We start from the raw sequence: 13,772 nt of genomic DNA, 5'->3' as shown, positions 1-13,772 counted from the left end.
ATATGTTGCACAGATGAAATTTAAGAAAGGGAAGATTTAAGTTTCAAAAGAAAACTAATAGAATGTTCAGTCTGCTTCTATGTTTTCCTACATGAAGCCTCTTCTCTTTCCAATCCAATCCTTCATTCATCCACCAAAGTGATTTCTTAAAGTGCAAAACTGACCAAAGCCCTTTCTAACCAGGCCCTTCTACCTTTTAACTCTTTCTCTACCTTTATTTCCCACTAGCTACTCATCCATTGATATTGGCATTCAAGTTCTTTCACAAACAAGATACATTCTCTCTTGATTCCAGACATTTTCTCTGGTGATCACTATTGCCTGGAATCTTCTGCCTCTACAACTCTGCCTATAGACTTCCCTGGCTTCTTTACGTCTCAACTAGTATACCATCTTTTTGTCCTTCTCAATCCATTTTAATTCTATGTCTTTCTTCTGTAATGTTCTATTTGTCCTATAGATAGCCTATTTATATCTACTGGTTTGCATCTTGTCTCCTTCCAATAGATCGTGATTTTTTTGAGGGAAGTGCTTAGCACATGGTAGATGCTTAATGTTTATTGACATAGATAGCCATGAGATTCATCATTATATGAAAAGAGAATATCACAAAACAAATAATAAACAAGGTCTGTAATGGCATCTCTTCATCAACTGGAAGAACTGGGATTCATAGAGGGACTGATAGTTGAGTTAGGCTTTAAAAGATAGGGTAGACTTTTGAGATAGAAAGGTCATTTATTTTATATAGAGAAGTTGGGGGCAGAAACAGGCAGAAGATCAAAGCATATATCAGATGTAGTTTGGCTGATGTATAAAATACAAAGAGGAGAATTAATAATATTTTTCCAAGAATAGGTCATCGAAGCATTTATTTTTAAAAACATATATGAATAATACAATTATACAAAAATGTTTTGCTGAAAAATGCTTGAAAACATTCTTCTAAGGTAATTGTCTCCAGCTTTTTGGTGAAGACTGAAAACTTTTCTTTTATAGGGAAGACAGTAAGGTTTGTGCTGCTTGAAATGTAGCACAAACAGCATTGGAAGATATGCACAGTTACATCTAAAATGTAAAAAAGGGGTGGAAGCAGATGGCCTTGCTTATTTCACTTAGCCTCATGTTCTTGCTGATCAACTAATATGCACACCCACGCAGGAAACAAAAAGAATTTTCAGGGAGCTCCATTACGTAGCCCTTATATAGCTCATGTGGGATTTTGTTGGAATCATCAAAAAAGGGTCTTAGAGACATATGAAAAGAAGAAAGTTAACAGTAATGAAAGGAAATTTTCTAAGCCTAATTTAAGTGGCTGTCTTGGACAAATGATCTCAAGTTTACACCAGGAATAAGTTCATCAAAAAAATTGATTTAATCTTAGCTTGGAAAATTTTGCTCGCTCTAACTAGGTGACTCGTAAACTCCAGATGATGGCTCTAAAGAGACTTGAAATCAGTAGATGGTAGCAAAAAAGCAGTATAAACCATGACACCAAGAGTGCTATTCATTGAAGAACAAAGACATTATTACCAGGAGACAATTAAAAATACTGACCCAAAGCCTGAACTTAAACAAAAAAAAAAAAAAAAAAAAGCTGAACAATGACATTACCACTGGTTCTGTACAACTAGAAGCAAGAGTTGCTCTGGCTATACACTTACCTTCATCACATAAGTCCTTCATGTCCTGACTACATGGGCTGCTGGTAGTTTCCCTTCCCACATATTCCCTGATCACAAATATTCCTGATCTATGAGTTGCTATGCATATTCACTTGTCATATATATGTTGGCTATATGTTTACTTCTCCCTTAGTGGCATAGTAGTAATTACGGGAGAGTATACAGGGGAAACATCTATTTTTGTAACTTCTTGACTAAGTTATTTGATTAAATGTCTTTCCAACTCTAACATTCTATTTCTATGACTATGTCTATTAGAATTGAAGGAGACAAAGAAAAAAGTGAGAGGTATTGGTATTGGCAGAGCAAGTAATTGAGAGGGAAAAGAAATTCTAATCCTATTATGTATCATCACCTTCAGTTTACAAAATCTACCTGGACAGAAAAAAGGTAACTTTTATCTCTCTCTAGATATGAACACACCTTTACTGCCAAACTGTCTCTATCTATCAGCATTACAATGAGTAAAAATAATTGAAAGGGTAGCTAGCCATTGACATTGACCTAATTGTTATTCTGTTAATAGTTTTTGTTCCTCTAGTGTGGAACATGAAATTATTATAAAATCAAGAGAAATGGGAAGGAGGTAACAATCTGAGTGGATAAACAGGGACAAGCATCTAAAAGATCAGACAAATTGCTCTAGACAGCAACACCAATTAGAGCTCAGTGGAGATCAAGGAGACAGTAGAGTGTAGAGAAATAAATGTATGACCAGAGAACCAGGCTTTGGATTTTAGCCACTTTACTTACCATCTGTGTCATGTAAGCCATCTGGACATGAATTTCTTCACCTGTAAAATAAAGGGGTCAGATTACATAAGTGTAAATGTTCTTTTCAGTTCTATAGAATCTTCATTTTGCAGGAGAGGAAATTGAGGCCCAGAAAGCAGAAATGACTTGTTCAAAAATCACATAGCTAAGCAGACCACATTTCATCTGAAACACTAGTTCCCAGTCTCATGGGGTTTCTACTAGTACATTCTTACTCATTTACATTGAGACCAAGATACTGTCCATCACTCTGCTGACTAGAACCCACTGATTGCCTATTCCTTTTTCCTTCTAATTCATTTGATCGCAGTGACTGACCCCTGTCTATCTATTCAGATTGTAATTACTATGTTTTATTTCCTGACCTATGATATTTCCTGAGATCATAGATTAGAGTTGAAGGAGACCTCAGAAGTTTTCTAATCCAATCTAATCCATTTTATAGATGAATCAACTGAGTTTCAATGCAATGAATAATTTTCCCAGTCATATGATTGCAAATATTGAATTTGATGTATGGATTTAGGAATTTGAATTTAGATCTTTTTACCCCAAACCCAGTGATCTTTCCAAGGTACTACCTTCCCTTCATATGTTATCTGTATCATCTGGAGATACCCTCACTCTCACTGACTCAAATTATTTTATCTCCTAACCTTGTTGCTCTAGATCCTAAACACCTAAGACATGGTGCTGATAACCTTGTCTGTACTTATAACATTGTTCTATATATTCAGAGGCTGATATGACACCTTGATAGCTCAGAGCCTAAGGTAGAAAAGAGCCATTTCTAACCATAATATCTTTGAGAATAATTTCTTAGTTGCAATTATTTATATATGACAAATAGTCTCATTCCGGTTTCTTTTTTTCTCTATTCACACTAATATATATGAGTGTTAATTGACATGGGATTTGATACCAAAAGGTCAATAGAAATATAAATAAAAGTAAAATCTTGAAAGAATTCAAAATGTTAACTCTAAAAGAAAAATTATCTGATTGATAAACTTTGTTTACTGACTCTCCAAGCTTGCAGGTGTTAAATTAGCTGCACAAAATTTATATCTATTTTTAATCTATAGCGGAATGTGTAATAACATTTAATGAAAATGAATTGAAGAGGGTTATGGAGTCCAAAGTCTACTTAGTGCCAACTATGGGATACTGGATAGTATACTATTCTAAGAATTAGAAAATTTGAGTTTCATCTGAAACTTAGCTACTTTCAATGTGAAAAGACCATGGCATCATCATTAGATTTGGATTCAAAGGTAGGAAACAAATTGAGTTTTGCTGCTGTTTACTACCTATATTACATTGGACAAACTGATTTCTTTTTCTGCTATCTAAATAAGCCTAGATAATTAGATTAGATGACCTCTGAGATCCCTTTAAATTCATTTTTTTATTATAACTTTTTGTTGACAGAACATATGACTGGGTAATTTTTTACAACATTATTGCTTGCACTCACTTCTGTTCCGACTTTTCCCTTCCCTCTCTCCACCCCTCCCCTAGATGGCAAGCAGTCTTATACATGTTGTTGTATATCTTAGATACAATATATGTGTGCAGAACTGAACAGTTCTCTTGTTGCACAGGGAAAAAGGTATAAAAAAAAACCTGGGAAGAAAAGCAAAAGTGCAAACAGTGTACAATCATTTCCCAGTGTTCCTTTTCTAGAGGTGGCTGATTCTGTCCATTATTGATCAATTGGAACTGAATTAGATCTTCTCTTTGTCAAATATATCCACTTGCATCAGAATATATCCTCATACAGTATTGTTGTTGAAGTATATAATGATTTCTTGGTTCTGCTCATTTCACTTAGCATCAGTTCATGTAAGTCTCTCCAAGTCCTTCAGTATTTATCATGTTGGTCATTTTTAAAATTAATTTTATAATTATAACATTTTTTGACAGTACATATGCATAGGTAATTTTTTACAACATTATCCCTTGTACTCCCTTCTGTTCCGAATTTTTCCCCTCGTTCCCTCCACCCCCTCCCCTAGATGGCAGGCATTCCCATACATATTAAATATGTTATAGTATATCCTAGGTACAATATATATGTGCAGAACCAAATTTTGTTGTTGTTATTGCAAAGGAAGAATTGGATTCAAAAGGTAAAAATAACATGGGGAGAAAAACAAAAAATGCAAACAGTTTACACTCATTTCCCAGTGTTCCTTCTCTGGGTATAGCTGATTCTGTCTATCATTGGAATTGGATTCATCCTGGTCATTTCTTACAGAACAATAATTTTCCATAACATTGACATACCACAATTTACCCAACCATCTCCAATTGACAATTCATTTTCCAGTTTCTAGACACTACAAAAAGGGCTGCCACAAACATTTTAGCACATACAGGTCCTTTCCCTTCATTAGTATCTCTGTGGGATATAAGCCCAGTAGTAACACTGCTGGATCAAAGGATATGCACAGGTTGATAAATTTTGGGGCATAATTCAAGATTGCTCACCAGAATGGATGGATCTGTTTACAACTCCACCAACAATGCATCAGTGTCCCGGTTTTCCCACATCCTCTCCAACATTTATCATTATTTTTTCCTGTCATTCTAGACAGCCTGAAAGGTGTGTAGTGGTATCTCAGAGTTGTCTTAAATTGCATTTCTCTAATTAATAATGAATTGGAGCATATTTTCATATGGTTAGAAATAGTTTCAATTTCTTCATCTGAGAATTGTCTGTTCATATCCTTTGACCATTTATCAATTGGAGAATAGCTTGATTTCTTATAAATTAGAGTCAGTTTTCTATATATTTTGGAAATGAGGCCTTTATCAGAACATTTACCTCTAAAAAAGTTTTCCCAGTTTGTTGCTTCCCTTCTAATTTTGTTTGCATTAGTTTTGTTTGTACAAAGGCTTTTTAATTTGATGTAATCAAAACTTTCTATTTTGTGATCAATAATGATCTCTAGTTCTTCTTTGGTCACAAATCCCTTCCTCTTCTACAAGTCTGAGAGGTAAATTATCCTATCTTCCTCTAATTTATTTTTGATCTCATTCCTTATGCCCAAATCATGGACCCATTTTTATCTTTTCTTGGTATATGCTGTTAAATGAGGGTCCATGCCTAATTTCTGCCATACTAATTTCTAGTTTTCCCAGCATTTTTTGTCAAATAATGAATCCTTATCATAAAAGTTAGGATCTTTGGGTTTGTCAAACATTAGATTGCTATAATTATTGACTATTATGACTCTTGTGAACCTAACCTATTCCTTGATCAACTAATCTATTTCTTAGCAAATACCAAAGGGTTTTTGTTAACTACTGCTTTATAATATAATTTTATATTAGGTACAATTAGGCCACCTCATCTGATTTTTTTTTCATTAATTCCCTTGAGATTCTCAACCTTTTTTTTTTTCCACATTAATATTGTTGTTATTTTTTCTAGGTCATTAAAATAGTTTCTTGGGAGTCTTATTAGTATGGCACTAAATAAATAGATTATTTTAGGGAGTATTGTCATTTTTATTATATTTACTCGGACTATCCAAGAGCACTTAATATTTTTCCAATTATTTAAATCTGACTTTATTTTATGTGGAAAGTGTTTTGTCATTTTGCTTATATAATTTCTGACTTTCCTTTGGTAGATAAATTCCCAAATATTTTATGCTATTGACAGTTATTTTGAATGGAATTTCTCTTTGTATTTCTTGCTGTTGAATTTTTTTATTGATGTATAAAAATGCTTAGGATTTATGTGGATTTATTTTGTATCCTGCAACTTTGCTAAAGTTATGAATTTTTTCTGATAGCTTTTTAGTAGAATCTCTGGGGTTCTCTAATTATACCATCATATCATCTGCAAAGAGTGATACTTTAGTTTCCCCATCCTACTCTAATTCCTTTAATCTCTTTCTCTACTCTTATTGCCAAGGCTAGAATTTTTAATACAATATTTAATAGTAATGGTGATAGTGGGCAACCTTTCACTCCTGATCTTACTGGAAAAGGTTCCAGTTTATCCCCAGTACATATGCTTACTGACGGTTTTAAATATATGCTCCTGATTATTTTAAGGAATAGTCCATTTATTCCTATACTCTCAAGTGTTTTTAGTAGGAATGGATGTTGGATTTTGTCAAATGCTTTTTCTGCATCTATTGAGATGATCATATGGTTTTTGTTAATTTGGTTATTGATATAGTCGATTATGCTAACAGTTGTTCTAATATTGAAACAGCTCTGCATTCCTGGTATAAATCCTACTTGGTCATAATGTATTATCCTGGGGATGATTTTCTGTAATCATTTTGCTAATATTTTATTTAAGAATTTAGCATCAATATTCATTAAAGAGATTGGTCTATAATTTTCTTTCTCTGTTTTCAACCTATGTGGTTTAGGTATCAGTGCCATGTCTGTATCATAAAAGGAATTTGGTAGTACTCTTTCAATCCCTATTTTTTCAAATAGTTTATATAGCATTGGAGTTAATTGTTCTTTAAATCTTTGGTAGAATTCACTTGTAAATACATCTGGCCCTGGGGATTTTTTCTTACAGAATTGGTTAATAGCTTGTTCTATTTCTTTTTGTAAAATGGGACTGTTTAGAATATTTACTTCTTCCTCTGTTAATCTGGGCAAGCTATATTTTTGAAGGTATTCTTCCATTTCATTTAAGTTATCAAATTTATTGGCATAAAGTTGGGCAAAGTAACTCCTAATTTTTGCTCTAATTTCTTCTTCATTAGTGGTGAGTTCTCCCTTTTCATTTTTAAGACAGACAATTTGATTTTCCTCTTTCCTTTTTTTAATCAGATTTACTAAGGGTTGTCTATTTTGTTGTTTTTTTTCATATAACCAATGCTTAGTTTTATTAGTTCATTAAATAGGGTTTTTTTGCTTTCAATTTTATTAATCTCTCCTTTTATTTTTAGAATTTCAAGTTTAGTGTTTGACTGGGGTTTTTAATTTGTTTTTTTGTTTTTTTCTAGTATTTTTAGTTGCAAGCCCAATTCATTAATCTTTCTTTCTCTATTTTATGCAAGTAGGCCTCTAGCTATATGAAATTTCCCCTTATTATCACTTTGGCTGCATCCCACCCATTTTGTTATGATGTCTCATTATTGTCATTTCCTTGGGTGAAGTTATTAATTATATCTATGATTTGCTGTTTCCTCAATCATTTTTTAGTATGAGATTGTTTAGTTTCCAATTATTTTTTGGTCTATTTCCCCCTGTCGTTTTATTGAATGTAATTTTCATTGCATCGTGGTCTGAAATAGCATTTGCTATTTCTGCCTTACTGCATTTGATTTTGAGGTTTTTAATGTCCTAATATATGGTCAGTTTTTGTATAGGTTCCATGAACTGCTGAGAAGAAAGTGTACTCCTTTCTGCCTCCATTTAGTTTTCTCCAAAGATCTATCATATCTAATGTTTCTAGTATTCTATTTACCTCCTTGACTTCTTTCTTATTTATTTTGTGGTTTGATTTTCTAATTCTGAGAGTGCAAGGTTGAGATGTCTCACTATTATAGTTTTGCTGTCTATTTCTTCTTGCAGCTCTCTTAATTTGTCTTTTAAGAATTTAAATGCTACACCACTTGCTGCATAGATGTTTAATATTTATATTGCTTCATTATCTATGATACTTTTTAGCAAGATATAGTCTCCTTCCTTATCTCTTTTAATTAGATCAATTTTTGCTTTTGCTTGATCTGAGATCAGGATGTCTACCCCTGCTTTTTTTATTTCACCTGAATCAAATCCTATGATTTTGTAATAATCTCGATTGCAATAAAAAAATCATCACCTATATCATAGAAATATTTTAAAGTCAAGTTATATAATGTATGCAAAGTGCTTTTGTATAAATAACTTATAGTAGACCCTGAATTGAATGGTTATTGATTGATTTCCCTTCTGCATATTATACATCTTAATTATTTAATCCGTGGCTCTTATATTTATTAATTCCTCCATTGGTTTCTGTATTTGTCATGTAGTTAAAAGTTTTCTAAAGTTCCTATTATGAATTCCATCTTCTAAAAAATTACCATCTTATTTAAATGTTGATTGTGTCATCTGTAACCATTTATTTGTTGTGACTCATTCCAAAAATAGTTATTCTTGTAAGAGATAAGGAATATAGATGGAAGTATTGCCTGTGGAACAGTTTTGTATTTAATATTACCACCTTATTCCCTCTTGATAATAATTTTCCCATTACCATGAAATTTCTTCTCTAGATCCTTGCCCTCCCACTGTTATGGAAGCAAGTTGTCTACTTAGGATTTCTGTTTCCCCTTCTTCTGAGGCAGGATATTGTCTATAAAGGTACAATACTCTCACATTGGTAGTGGTCTTTCTAAGCACCAAAAATCCCTGCAGATTTCAATTAAAAGTTCCGTTTTGTGATTATGGAATTTTTCTCTTCCTGTGAAATGTTTTTTTTTTCCCAATAGATTCCATCCCATCACTGAATTAATATGTCTCCCTTTCTTTTTATCTTTTGTGATTCTCCCACTCTGCCATTCTGCCATAGCCCCCTCTTCTTCCAGAGTTACTTTTCCTTCAGTGTTAAAATTAATTAAATTTAAGTATATTATATATAACCCTCTTTTTTCTTTGTGCCCTCTTATTTTGCAATTTAATTGTTTTTATCTTCACTTTTTTCTTAAGAGTCAAATCCCTCCTAGTCAGACTCGCATTCCGTTTTCTTCTCAGGAATCATTTCTATTTCTCCTATAGAAATCTTGACATGAGAAAGTAAAGGTCATGTGAGAAACAAGTAATTGAGGTAATATGAAATTATATTTAGCAAGTATGAACATAATATTCTTTAATTCATTTTCATTAATGTTCCCTATTAAAATTTAATTTTCTTTTTTAAAGGATTTATCATCATTTTTGTACTGCTTTAGTAACAGCTCATGAACTATTCAGAAAATAGTCAGTACATAGGAATTTTGTGTGTTTGTTGTTTTGACCTTGTGCTCCTTTTTATGCACTGAAGTCTGCTCATCCTTTTTTTTTTTTCTCTTCTCTCTATTACTTTTGACTAGTATCTCTTCCTTTAACTTCAACTGCCTCTTTTACAAGCTTACTACCTTTTTTTTGCACTTCTTCTTCTTTTACATTCAAATTTATTCTTTCTTTTTTTGTTCTTTTACCTTCCCTTTTTCCCAATTAGATTTAAGTACATTACATGTAACTTTATATTGTCTTCTTTCGTCTTATCCTCTTATTATGAAATTTAATTTTTTTAAATCAATGATTCACTTATACTCTTATGTTGTAAACTTTAATTCATGATATTTCAGGCTTCTTTATCCACCATCATTTCTACTATATAATTTCTACTTCCATCCTTATCACCCTAGTACTTTTGCTATTTTTTTCATGTTTACTCTTTTCTCCTATTTCTTCCCCTTTTCATCCTCTAATTTTTTTTTTTTTGTTTAAATGTTGAATAATGAAATGTTTGTGGGATTATTGCTAGAAAAAATATAGGTAGTCTCAAGAGAGTTCATAATGTGCTAGAATCTCCTAGATAGTCCTTTATGAAGAAATAAGTATCTGAAGTCTTTTGCAAACTCAAAGATTCAAATATCCCACAAAGTAGTCATACGTCTTCATCTCCACTCCCTTCACCAATCCTTCAAAAGGCAGGAAGGATCACTCAGACTTACAAAGGAAATATTGGTTGTTTTTTGGTTGTATGTTGATGGCTTTCACCAGGAGCTGCTGAATTTAAGCTGTAAAAGTTGCTAACATTATTGCAAATAACAAATTTTCAGCTGCAAATGGAATGCTGGTTTCCAGACTTGAACCTCCAACCATGTGGAATTGTTTGCAAGCATATACACTATACTGTTGGTCCTTTCTTGTTAATTTCTTTCCATCTTATTTTTCTAGATTGTTTATCAATGGTTTACTTCTATTGAGGACTCATCCCAGTGCAGACGCTGATCCCAGCACAGCCATCACTGTCCTACTGCTGCTTCACTGCTACTTCCTGTTGTCTGTTGAGGAAACTTAGTAATACTACACTGCCCCAAAAGCAGAGTGAAGTTTTTTGTTGTTGCTTTTTTGTTTGTTTGTTTGTTTGTTAAAATGAGTAAAAAGGCAAAGTGGGCTCTAACTATAGTTTCTATACTGAAAGAGAGCAGAATTCAAATACTGAGGAGACTAAAAGAAGATTGTCTCCAAATGAGGACCCAAATGGTGATATAACCTGGGCCCCATCAAACAAGGATCTCATAAAAGAAATTTAAAAGACTCTTACAAGAGAGCTCAAAGAAAAATAGGGAAAGAAAAGAGAAGATTTGCTAAAAGATCTGGATAAGTCAAGTTACTCATTAAAGCAGAGAGTGGATAAAGAAATCAACTTCTGGAAAAACAGAGTTAATGAATTGGAAAAAAGAAAATAGCTCCTTAAAAAATAAAATTGGTGAAATGGAAAAAAAAAATTCCATATAACAAAACAACTCATTTAAAAAGTTAAAAACCCTCAGTCAAACACTAAACTTGAAATTCTAAAAATAAAAGGAGAGATTAATAAAATTGAAAGTAAAATAAAAACTATTTAATTAATAAATAAAATTAAGAGTTGATTCTATAAAAAACATCAACAAAATAGATAAATCCTTAGTAAATGTGATTAGAAAAAAGAGGAAAATCAAATTATTAGTCTTAAAAATGAAAAGGGAGAACTTGTCACTAATGAAGAGGAAATTAGAGCAATAATTAGGAGGCACTTTGCCCAATATTATGCCAATAAATTTGATAACTTAAATGAAATGGAAGAATACATTCAAAAATATAGTTTGCCCAGATTAGCAGAGGAAGAAGTAAATTGATTAAACAGTCCCATTTTAGAAAAAGAAATAGAACAAGCTATTAATCAACTCCCTAAAAAAAATCCGAGACCAGATGGATTTACATTTAAAGAACAATTAACTCCAATGCTATATAAACTATTTGAAAAAATGGGGATTGAAGGAATCCTACCAAATCATTTTATGACCCAGACATGGTACTGATACCTAAACCAGGTAGGATGAAAACAGAGAAAGAATATTATAGACCAATCTCCCTAATGCACAAAATAAAATACTAGCAAAAAAGATTACAGAAAATCATCACCAGGATAATATACCATGACCAAGTAGGATTTATACCAGGAATGCAGGGCTGTTTCAAAATTAGGAAAACTATTAACATAACTGACTCTATCAATAACCAAATTAACAAAAAACCCTACGATCATCTCAATAGATGCAGAAAAAGCATTTGATAGCATCCAATTTCCATTCCTATTAAAAAACACTAGAGAGTATAGGAATAGATGGGCTTTTCCTTAAAATAGTCAGTAGCAAATATTTAAATCTGTAAGCATCCTATGTAATGGTGATGAACTGGAACCATTCCCAATAAAATGAGCAATGAGACAAGGTTGCTGACTATCACTATTACTATTCAATATTGTATTAGAAATGCCAGCTTCACCAATGGGAGATGAAAAAAGAAATTAAAGGAATTAAAGTAGATAATGAGGAAACCAAATTATTACTCTTTGCAGATGATATGTTGGAATAGTTAAAGAACCCAAGATATTCTACTAAAAAGCTATTAGATATAATCTACAACTTTAGCAAAGTTTCAGGATACAAAATAAATCCACATAAATCCTCAGCATTTTTATACATCACTAACAAAATCCAACAGCAAGAAATGCAAAGAGAAATGACATTTAAAATAATTGTTGATAGTATAAAATATTTGGGAATCTATCTGCCAAAAGAAACTCAGGAACTATATGAGCAAAACTACAAAACACTTTCTACACAAATAAAGTCAGATCTAAACAAATGGAAAACTAAGTGCTCTTGGATAGGTCGAGAGAATATAATAAAGATGATAATATAACCTAAACTAATATATTTATTGAGTGCTATACCAATCAGACTCCCAAAAAACTATTTTAATGACCTAGAAAAAATAACAATAAAATTCATATGGAATAACAAAAAGTCAAGAATCTCAAGGGAACTAATGAAAAAAAAAAAAAAAAAAGAATCAAATGAAGGCGACCTCACTGTACCTGATCTAAAACTATATTGGGTCACCAAAAACCATTTGGTATTGGCTAAGAAATAGACTAGTTGCTCAGTAGAATAGGTTAAGTTCCCAGGACAAAATAGTCAAGAACTATACCAATCTAGTGTTTCACAAACCCAAAGACCACAGATTTTGGGATAAGAATGTACTATTTGACAAAAGCTGCTGGGAAAATTGGAAATTAGTATGACAGAAACTAGACATTGACCCACACTTAACACCATACACCAAGATAAGATCAAAATGGGTTCATGATTGAGGCATAAAGAATGATATTATAAATAAATTAGAAGAATATAGGATACTTTCTCTCTCAGACTGGTGGAGGAGGAAGGGATTTGTGATCAAAGGAGAACTAGAGATCATTATTGATCAAAAAATAGATGATTTTGATTATATCAGTTAAAAAGCTTTTGTACAACTTCAACAACAATACTGTATGAGGATGTATTCTGATGGAAGTGGAAATCTTCAACATAAAGAAGATCCAACTCACTTCCAGTTGATCAATGATGGACAGAGGTAGCTACACCCAGAGAAGAAACACTGGGAGGGGAATGTAAATTGTTAGCACTAATATCTGTCTGCCCAGGTTGCATGTACCTTCGGATTCTAATGTTTATTGTGCAACAAGAAAATGATATTCACACACATGTATTGTACCTAGACTATATTGTAACACATGTAAAATGTATGGGATTGCCTGTCGTCGGGGGGAGGGAATAGAGGGAGGGGGGGTAATTTGGAAAAATGAATACAAGGGATAATATTATAAAAATATATATATATATATATATATAATAAAAAAAAACTTCTGCAGGGGTAACATTCTTAGAAAACGACACAAAAATGAAAAATATATAATTGTTGATACATTGAACATATGGGGAAAAGGAGATTAGGTTCCTACAATCACCAAAAACTAAGCTTTCATTAGAGATTGTTGAAAATATACTTTTTTTGCATATAACTCTTTATAACAAAACATTAGTTCTGATAATATGAACTTATACTAACATTGTAATCATAAAATAACTCAGAAAGTGCAGTACACAAAATAAAACTGGTAATGTGCATTTTTTTTTCTTTCTAGCAATTCCCTTATAGTCTGTGGCCTTTTATGCTAATATTTCAATTTAAAAATAAATGTTAATTTCAGAAAAAAAAAAGAAAAAAAAAGCTTTTGTACAAACA

The sequence above is a fragment of the Sminthopsis crassicaudata genome, chromosome 4 (assembly GCF_048593235.1).
Source record: "Sminthopsis crassicaudata isolate SCR6 chromosome 4, ASM4859323v1, whole genome shotgun sequence".
NCBI classification, from domain to species: Eukaryota; Metazoa; Chordata; class Mammalia; order Dasyuromorphia; family Dasyuridae; genus Sminthopsis; species Sminthopsis crassicaudata.
The sequence above is the reverse complement of the archived record's forward strand: the minus strand, read 5'-3'. Positions refer to the sequence as shown.